This window comes from Crocodylus porosus, unplaced genomic scaffold (genome assembly GCF_001723895.1).
Source record: "Crocodylus porosus isolate Cpor-Errol unplaced genomic scaffold, CroPor_comp1, whole genome shotgun sequence".
Lineage (NCBI taxonomy): Eukaryota > Metazoa > Chordata > Crocodylia > Crocodylidae > Crocodylus > Crocodylus porosus.
Genome location: NW_017728918.1, coordinates 46111994 through 46122024, shown reverse-complemented (window position 1 = coordinate 46122024; position 10031 = coordinate 46111994). Strand labels below are relative to the sequence as shown.

General features: G+C 43.5%; 1 protein-coding gene and 1 long non-coding RNA gene across 11 annotated transcripts in view; one reads left to right on the top strand and one right to left on the bottom strand.

The window, feature by feature from the left end:
• Window positions 1-6898, bottom strand: part of LOC109311750 — a 24411-nt gene extending 17513 nt beyond the window's left edge. For both annotated transcript variants that reach the window (XR_002101597.1, XR_002101598.1), the window contains exon 1: window positions 6626-6898. This is a non-coding gene — a long non-coding RNA (uncharacterized LOC109311750). The remainder of the gene's footprint in view (window positions 1-6625) is intronic.
• DST (dystonin) overlaps window positions 1-10031 on the top strand; it is a 478409-nt gene that overhangs the window by 26289 nt on the left and 442089 nt on the right. The gene's annotated exons all lie outside the window — the stretch shown is intronic.

Sequence of the window (10031 nt, the reverse complement as noted above, 5' to 3'; positions counted from 1 at the left end):
CTCCGGGGCCTCGCCCTCTCTGGGGCCTGTACCGCGCTCTCGGCGCTGTGCCCACTCCGGGGTCTGTACCGCGCCCTCGGCGCTGCGCGCCTCCCGTGCTTGGGGCTCAGGTGGCCGTAGCCATGCCTGGCCCCCTTGACCCTTTCCTGGGTCTTTTGCCCCACTGGGCAAAGTGCCGTCCTTACGGGCTGGGGTCCAACCCCGTGCTCCGTGCCACTCCGGCACAAACAGTTGTGCCCCACTGGCACTGTGCCCCTACTGGGCACCCGGAGCCCCCAGGCTGCTGGGGAGCCCCACTGAGGCCTCCTCGCTCCCCTACAGCCTCACCCGGTCCTCCGGTTAACCATAACTGAAGCCAAGCCCGAACAGCTGTAACAAAACCAACGAAGAGCCTACCCGCTCATAATGTAAACTCTCAGCCCCTCTCGTCAGGGTGTTCTCATCCCTAGCATCGTCGCAGCCGGTCAGTAAGATAAGGCTGCAAACCCCGACTCTGGCCGCTCAGCTCAGCCACAGAGCTCCTGCGGCATCCAGAAGGGTACTGCTAGCTAGGCTTTGGCCTAGCTGTTTATAAGGGCGTGGCCCTGCCCCCTCCTGGTCACATGACCTGCCTGGTTGCCCTAGCAATCCCCATCTGTGTTGCTCCAGGGTGCTTCAGCAGCCCTATTCCTCCTGCTAGTAGCAGGCACCCTGGTGCCCTGCTACACTGTCATTTCATTTTATATTTCTTTTCCTTAGTCCTTTAATCCATTTCTTGTGATTATTGTATATTCAGTCTATTTCCTTTTATTCTAATCTCCATTTTAGCCCCTATTGTTCTCTCTTCCCCTGTTCTGTTCTCTTGGTCAGGCAGTCTCTGGGGGCCTCCAGTCTCTTCCCTTTGCACACTCTATTCTTTGGTCCTCTTCTCCTGTCCTATTCTCTTCTTTCTCTTCTTGGCCTTTCCCCTCTTGGTTTCTGCCCTTCCCTCCTCCTTCTTACCTTCTATGGATCCCTTATGCCACTCTTCTCCCTCTCTTCCAAATTCCTTTTTCAACTGTATCTTTATCTCCTCATTCTCATGTTATGCCTGTGCTGAAGGAATACTTGACCATGATACTTATGTATTACTGGGATGCTTGACTGAATGTTTTGGATGGAGAGTAGAGGACCAGGGGTGCTAAGTGAGTAGAACCTGCATGTATGTCATACAGGGTAAGCCAGATTAGTCCTACACTGCAAAACTGGCAACACTCCATGGGGACAAGGGGACTAGACAAACCAGACACACAGTGAGTGATTTCATAGACATTAGGAGCTGGAAGGGACATTGTGAGATCAAGTCCAGTCCCCCCTCCATAAGCAGAACCTGCCCTTGTCCCGAGCACTCCAGCCCTTGGACTGAAATTGTCCCCTGACGCCCTGTGGGCTATGCTCTCTCTCTCTTAATCCCTTCACCCGCGGAAACAAAAAGTAAAAAGCCTAACAGAAAACACAAGACACTGCCTCTGTCGCTACCCTGGGAATCAGGAAAGTTCCCTTCCTTGCTTCCTCACACAGAGGTCACGTTAGCTTTTTTCCTCTGTAATATTGCCGGGGAGAACTTTCTCCTTACTAGAACAATCCTAGTATGCTCCTGTAAAGGTTGTCTGCTTTGCCATCCTAGTTCCTTTCATGAGCCTTGTCTGCCACACCTCTCTCTCTCCTGTGGTGTCCTCCCCTCCAATTGATCTGTAGTGTCCCTACGCAGGGTTGGTCACCCCTTTTATATGCGACGTAGGTGCCCTGCTTGCCCGATGCCTCCCCTGGGCTCTTGCTGAGCTCCTTCCAAAGGGGTCACCTCCTCCTCCTCCCACCTGTGCCCAATACCCCCACCTGCTGTACTGTAGGTTCTGGCACGCTTTTCTCTGGTGTTCCTGTTGTTTCTGATGTTGCAGACCACAGGGACTGGTTCCACCCGGCTTCCCATGCCGGTGGCTTGGCCGCTGCAACTGCTTCTGGGCTTAAGACCAGGAGTCTTTCCTGACTCCTCGTCTGACCCTTTTCCCCTCCTAGGCGGTTCCTGGAGTGGGTTCGGAGTCCGCACATTGATCCGGTCTGTTCCCTCTCCTCTGCTCCTCCTGCCATCTGCCATTTTTTATTTTCGCTGATCGGCAATGGCTGGTGACATCACCAGCCAGCCCCAGCTGAATAAAGGTGTGGCTGATAGAGCCGCACGGGCTTTTCTTCTTGTTCCTTCTGTGCTGCGGCTCCTGCTGCAGGTAAGTGGTTTTTTCTTTTAATTTTCCTGTTTGTCCCCTCTCTCTCCTGTTCTTTCCCGGGACAGTCAGGTTTTGGTCAGCCCACCCTGAGAGTGCATCCAAGTCCAAGTCAGCCTGTATCCCCAACTTGTCCTGCAGTGCAACTACCCTCCCCCATAATTTGGTGTCATCCATGAACTTTCCCAGTTCACATCTGACTCCCTAATCCACATCATAAATGAAGATGTTAAAGAGTACCAGCCCAAGTAGCGAGCCCTGAGGGACTCTAGTGGTCACTCTGTGCCACGTTGATTGGCTCCTATCAACTAGTACTCTTTGGGTCTGACCCCATAGCCAGCTACTTAGCCATTGGACCATAAGATGATCAAGGCCACAGCTGCACAGCTTAACCACAAGGACATCATAGGGAACTAGGCAAAAGTCTTTCTTGAAATCTAGATATGACACCCACATCATCTCCCTTAACCTGGTAACATGTGTGCTGGACGTAGAAGGAGATGAGGTTGGTCAGACAAGACCTGTGAGTCACAAAGCTATGTTGGCTGGTATTCAGATGCTTGCCTTCCATTAGTCTAGTTTTGATGGATCCCTTGACAGTTTTCTCTAGGATTTTTCCAGGGACAGATGTCAGACTGATTGGTCTATAGTTTTCCGGGTCATCCCTCCTCCCTTTCTTGGAGATAGGGACCACACTGGCTCTTTTTCAGTCTTCTGAGACCTTGCCTGAGCACCATGAATTTTCAAATATCTTTGCCAAAGGGAATGTAATGATGTCTGTCAGCTCTTTCAAGACTCCAGGTGCATTCCATCTGGACCCACAGACTTGTGAATGTCCAGTTTCTCAAGGTGTTCCCTCACCTGATCCACATCAATTTTGGGCCCATCACTTGCTCCCAGGATGGTTTGTGTCCTTTCTGACAGTGTGATTCTTTTGGGAGGGTGAAAAACCGATGCGAAAAAGTCATTTAGGAAATTGGCCCTTTCTTGGGCATCAGATGTCAGTTGCCCCATTAGCAATGGGCCCCTATTTTTTCTTTTTTCAACTTCCCATGTATCTGAAGAAGGGCTTTTTTTTGTCTTTGATTCCCGTAGCTAGTCTGAGTTTGGTTTGTGCCTTGGCTTTTCTGGACTGTTCTCTACAGGTGCGGGCGACTGTTATGTAGTCCACTTCGGTGATGCTTCCTGTTTTCCAACTTGCGTAGGCTTCTCTTTTGAGTTTAATGAGGTCAGATAGTTCCGTGTTCAGCCAAGGGGGGTTCCTTGCCCGTTGATTACATTTCTTGTGAAATGGAATGGGTTTCCCCGGTGCTTCAAGGATTATGCTTTTGAGAGAAGACCATTCCTCGTGTACTCCCTTTTCTATGGGGGTATGGCCTCTAATTGCCTGACTGACCAAATCTCTGAGTGATCTGATCTTACTATATAACTTGCAGTTCATGTGATGTTAATGAGCCTGTTCTGTATTCTTCAAAGCCAGCCATTATGACCTTAATACACGCCAAATTTAGAAACAACTCCCTGTAGCACTGTCATGGTAGTTAGGATTATTTGATGTTATTTTTGCATCCTACAGCTAGTTCTGTGTCTTAGAACTCTTTTAATAGTTTTAGGCTCTGGATCTTCAATAAACACACATGATATAACAGCAGTAAGCCCTATAACTTTGTTAATCTACATGCAAAATACAATTTAACTCACAAAAACACCTTTCTTTTTTCACTCAATTCTTAAATTATGATGAAATTATTAATGAGATCATTCCAGTATGAGTAAAGTTGATGTTATGACATTCCATTGAAACATTGTGATGTCTCATAAGGGCACAAAATATTGTTGGCATTTCTCTGTCAATTCAGGATTGTTCCCTTAGCTACATTTTCTTACACTTTTTTCAGTCTAGTTTTAGTGCCTTAGATAACGATGCTTAAACCTTTTCTGGAGACGGTTTCCCATCCTAATGCTTCATTTTCAGGAATTTTTTTATGATATATTTCCTAAATTTTTCCTTCTGTATTTTTTATCCTTTTTCTGCTAGCCATACCCATTTCTATCACCTAGAGTCATTTCTCTGTCCTCTTAGTAATTATAAACTATAAATATTTGTTGGATGTTATGTCCCCAACCTCCTTAGTTACTTCGCCAAATGGTGCTTGTTTAGCTGATGTAATCACTTCTCATCAAGCATTTCTTCCTGTGATCATTTTTATTATTTTGTAACTTCCTCCATTTGTCAATATATTTCTGGCAGTTAGGCACCAAGATACATACCGTATTTCAAACATGGTTGCGCCAGAGTCCTACAGAAAGACTGTCTTTTGTTGTGTGATATTTTTGTTAGACAGACGTAAACTTACAGTAGTGTCTTTTGCTGCCATATTACAATATATAAATTTGCATTTGTTATGATTATTTATAGAATTTTGGCAGCATTATCACATTCCAGATTTCTTGCTTCTATTGATAGTCAATTCTATCCAGAAGTATTAGCTTGCACTTTTGTAGACAGATCTTTTTTGTGTTTTCTGCCCATGTTTCTAATCTCTATTAGTTCACGTAGATTACTTCTCTCTTTCTTCATAGTAATCTTAGTGTCTTCAAATTAATCCCTGATCCTGCAAATGCTTATGCTTAACTGTACTGACCTTTGAAAGCAATAGGATAGCTTCTATGTATATACAAGTACTAGCAGAATCAGAACCATAGTATTATCTACAGGCTATATTAATGATCCGTTTATGCCTTCACTGACGTCACAAATGAAGACATTCAATGTGGACCTCACATTGATTCCTGAAGTACCTTAACAGATGTCCAATCTACAATATAGTTTATGGCCATTTCTATTCGTTGTCTTTATTTGCCATATTTCAGTGCAACGCCATCATGTTGTAATGTATCTCCTTGCCATCCTGTAGACCACATCCTAAATTACAGCAATAGTACCTTCAGACATTCCCTAAAGGTGACAAGATTACTTTATGCAGGGTTTTGGACAGAATATGGAAATTGTGAGGAGAAGTGGGGCTGTCTTCAGTGGTGCAAATTAATATAGGTCCCCGTAAGTCAGTGGAGCTCTTTAGACTTATACTTCCTGAGAATATGGCATCAGTATTTAGAAATGTAGGTACAAACTGAAATCAAAGTTTGGGTACCTATGTGGGTAGCCTGGTATTCTGAGGTATTGCAAAATGTTTACTGTTAGTATAGATCCAATCTTCCTGAGAAATACATCATCAGGGCTAATTTTAGTCATTAAAAATAGTTTTCAATTGCAAAGGTTTTTAAAATGCTGGTATAACATAATTCTTTGCTCTAAAGTCATTAAAAATGGTTTTAAATATGAAATGGATTTACTAGTAGAGTTATTCCTATATTGGCATGGTGGCCTAGAATTGCTGTGAAGAGATTATATGGTTTTGTTATGAGACCAGTGGGAAATGAAAGTCTCCCAAATGGTAATTTCATCTACATCACCAAATATTCCTTGGAAGCTTGGCTGGCTACTTTGCCAAAGCTGTTTTTTGCCTTCTGCAGGAAATAAATTACCAGCTAGTTGATTCACAGAAACCTAAACAAACAGTCATTGGTTTATGCAAGATCCAAAGGCCTTGAACCTGATACAGAAATGCACAATTACATTTGTTACAATAGGATAATTCTAAGAAACAAGAAAGAACAGTATATAGGGAATCCTACACAAATACCAGTTTAAAGCCCTGATCCTTCAAACTCTTAAACTCATGTAAAACTACTGATGTGGCCAAACTCCTTTGGCTTCAGCTGGACTACCCACAGGAGTAAGGTTATAAGGATCAGTGTATAGAGCAGGATTCATGCACCCAAGATTCTGAAGACACAGGATGCTGAGAGTAAAGCTCATCAGTCTGTGATACTGAAAGAATTGTGAAAGAGGTGTGTGGGGTATATTCTTACCCAATTATTTAATTGTTTTTGCATTATGTGTAAATGCAAATTTAAGAAATGACAGGAAAATATTTTAGCTATTTAATGATGAAAAGATTTATAAATGTTTTTATAATATACTGTTTGATATTAAAAAACTTATGGGAGAGGTCATGGTTTTATCATTCAGTAGGCTGTAATTTATTCATATATTCCAATTTTATTAACTAAGTGGAAAAGTTTTTCTGAGAATTCCTTATCTCTTATTGAAGTAATTTATTTTATAGAATTTCAGTTTATTGTTTTGACCCTAGTAGCTATTTTTAACAATTTTTCAAATTATATGATATATCTTAGGACATAAATAACTTAGAATTCTGTCTACATATTTCTCCATTCATCTGTCCTTAAATTTGGCTATCTCAGGTAACTGTACAGTATTTAAGCATATACAGAAGAAAAAATTTCAGCCCACCTCTTACCTTAACGTCAATAATCTGTTTCACTTAGTATTTAAATGACCATCACTATGAGCTAACATCATCATCTTGGTTGGGGCATGACTATTCTGAGTTTATTTGGTCTGCAGATAACATAGAGCTCCTCTCTTTTGGAGCCAGCTGTTTTTGTTCAATAGTGGTTCATAAGAATTGTATGTGGAACACAACATGGGAGAAAAATAGAGTCATGGGAAATAGTTTATGAGAAACGTAACTAGTTAAAGTTAAAAGTTAACAGCCTTTAAAATTAATTTGAGTTAAGTTAAAAGTTAAATATTTCTACTTTCAACTAGTTAAAAGTTAAGTTGATTTGTGAGAAATGCGTGAAACATGGTGAATTGTCTCTTAGCATCATTTTTCATTTTCAAATGTAATGAGTGGGTTTCTTTTCCATAAGCCCACAGAAGCAGACTTATTTACTTGGAACTCACCCTGCTTTACCTGAAAACAATGTTATACTTGTCATACAATTTTCAGAATAACAATTTAACAATACCTATGTAATGTTAGATCCTTCTCATAGTCTCCATGTGAAGTACTTTGTAAAAGTCAATGCGTCATATAGGTATACCAGAATAACAGAAAAAAGATATTCATAGCCAGGTGACAAATGAAAGCTGTTTCCACAGAAAACCTCTGTTGTTACAATTTTTATTGCTCAAAAGGTAACAAAAGGGTATGAAATACATCTGAATTAGAAATAATGAAAGTGTCTGAAAATCAAAATTAGACTGAAACGAGAAAATCAGTTTAAATGACAAAAAGAATGTTCTGTTGCATAGTTAATTTTAAACATACTTATTGAACTTCAACAAAAGCTGCATTTCAAAATTTACATCTGACAATCTCCCTTTTCTGTCTTGCAAAACTAAGCCCCCACTACTGAACTATTGCTGTACATGGGCAGATGAGGGAATGCTTGTGTTACAACATGAATATTTTTTCATAGTAGGCAACATCTCAGATAAGTTTCTCACAGACGAGAGTAATGCTCAGTTTCTTGGGCCATGGGCTGCTGGTTCTGATCTTCATTAAAATTTAAAAAGTCATCATCTGCTTCACCCTCACTTTTACTGGGATCAATGTCTCCACTTGCTTGTGCTTGTTCCCTCTCCTGCAGCCAACTGGCTGCCCTGTTGACTTTTGCAAATGCACAGAAAATGCCATCATGAACTAAGGAACTCTGAGAACTCTGAGTTCTTAAGAGACCATATTTCACAGGAAGGCACACTACTCTCTCTCTCTCAAACAAGAAGTCCTAGAGTTTCAATAAAGAAATATTATTCCATGTAAGTCCTAGAGAGTGGCTGTGCCAGGAAAAACTCCGGGAAAGCCGGCTTCCAATTATTTTTAACTTTTAACTTATACTTTAAAAAAAAGTTAAAATTAACCTTTTTTAACTAGTTAAAGTTAAAAGTTAGCCATTTCTTTAACTTTTTAACTAGTTGATTCCCATGACTGGAAATATAACTTTTCCCCATATCTTGGGATGTCATAACCATTGTCTTTAGGTATGTAATGAATAATAAAACATTGTGAGCTTCAAGGCTCTATATGTACCCCTCAAGGGCTGTTTACAGATGTTAGCCCCCACTCTCCCCCAAATAGCAATTTACGTTAAACTCAGTACATTCTGGTGCTAAGCCCCACACATGCCCAGAAGAAGCAGTGCCTTAGTGGGCCCTGGTTCACCCAGTGTCTATATAGAGTGAGTGCTTTAGTGGGCCTTTTATAGCACTTTTATCTAATAAGTGGTTGAATCAGTTTTAGCTAAAAGTGCCAAAACATCCTGCTGAAGTGCCCAATCTATACAGACATTGGGTATGCCACGTCCAACTAAAGCACTGCCTCTTCTGGTAAAACATGTTTTTTGGGTTTTTTTTAACATCTGCAAGCAGCCAAAATGATTTGACAGCAATCTGATGAAGTTTCAGTAGCTAAGGGGAAGTTTCAGAAAGAAAACAAAACGTATTTTGAGGCCTAAGGACTAGATTTTCAAAAGTATTTAGGTGCATAAAGATGCACATGGGCATTTAGAGGGCTGACAGACATGCAGGCCCCTGCTCTAACTCATGGCACTTGAGTTAGTGCTATGAGTTAGAGTGCCCTCAAGACCCAACAGATGGTGCCCTGCCCACTGTTCTGCCTGCTGCTCTGAGAACAGCTGGAATGAGATGGGGGCACCCCAGTGTAAATACTAGGGTGGAAGACCTGTCCCTTACAGAGGCTTATGGGGGTGGGAATCATGTACAGTGTCTCTGCTGTCAAGGACAAGCAGTGCTGAGCTGGCCTGACTGGCATCAGATGGGTTGAGGGAAGGTGGAGGGGTGGGGGGGAGTGTCAAGCCTGCCTGCAGGAGCCAAGGAGCCTGCCTGCAGCTGAGGAACCACACGTTCCCCCAGCCCTGCCCCCATTCCTGCTGATAGAGAGGGGGCAGTGGGAAGAGGGAGCAAGCTGGCCTGAGATGGAGTGTGGGGCGCTGGCAGGGCTGTGAGGTGGGGGCCTCTGATCCACCTATCCTGTCCCCGCTTCTAGCTGAGGCTGGGGAAACCCCAAGCAGCAGCTCACTTCCCCTTCCTTCCTGCTGACAGCCCCAGGGACAGGCCTGGGCTGCATCGGACCAGCCCCGATTGCACAACAAATTAACTCTAGGGAACACAAGTTTCCTGAGGCATTCCAAATTATGGCACCTTTTTCTGATACCTCGTTGATGGGGGTTCATTTGCCACTTGAAAAGCACTCTGCAGCTGTGGCGCTTATTGTGCAACAAACACAACTTCTGTCTGCACCTTTCAAAAGACAAAGACACTTTCATAGTTTCACAGTTTCTAGGGTTGGAAGGGACCTGAGTAGATCATCTAGTCCGACCCCCCGCCATGGCAGGAAACAATACTGGGGTCATAGAACCCCAGCAAGATGTTCATCCAACCTCCTCTTAAAACCCCCCAGGGTAGGAGCCAGGACCACCTCTCTTGGAAGTTGGTTCCAGATCCTAGCCGCCCTGACAGTGAAGTAGTGCTTCCTGATATCTAGCCTAAACCTGCTCTCTGCCAGCTTGTGACTGTTATTCCTGGTCATTCCTGGCAGTGCACGGAGAAACAGTGACTCCCCAAATGCCCGCTGATCCCCCCTGACTAGTTTATAACAGGCCACTAGATCCCCCCTCAGCCTTCTCTTCTGGAGGCTGAACAGGTTCAGGTCCCATAGCCTCTCGTCATAGGGCCTGCCCTGCTGCCCCCTGATCATGCGAGTGGCCCCCCTCTGGACCCTCTCCATGCTGTTGACATCCCTCTTGCGGCCTGACCAGTGCCGCATAGAGGGGGAGGATCACCTCCTTGGACCTGCTCGAGATGCATCTGTGGATGCATGACAAGGTGCGGGTGGCCCT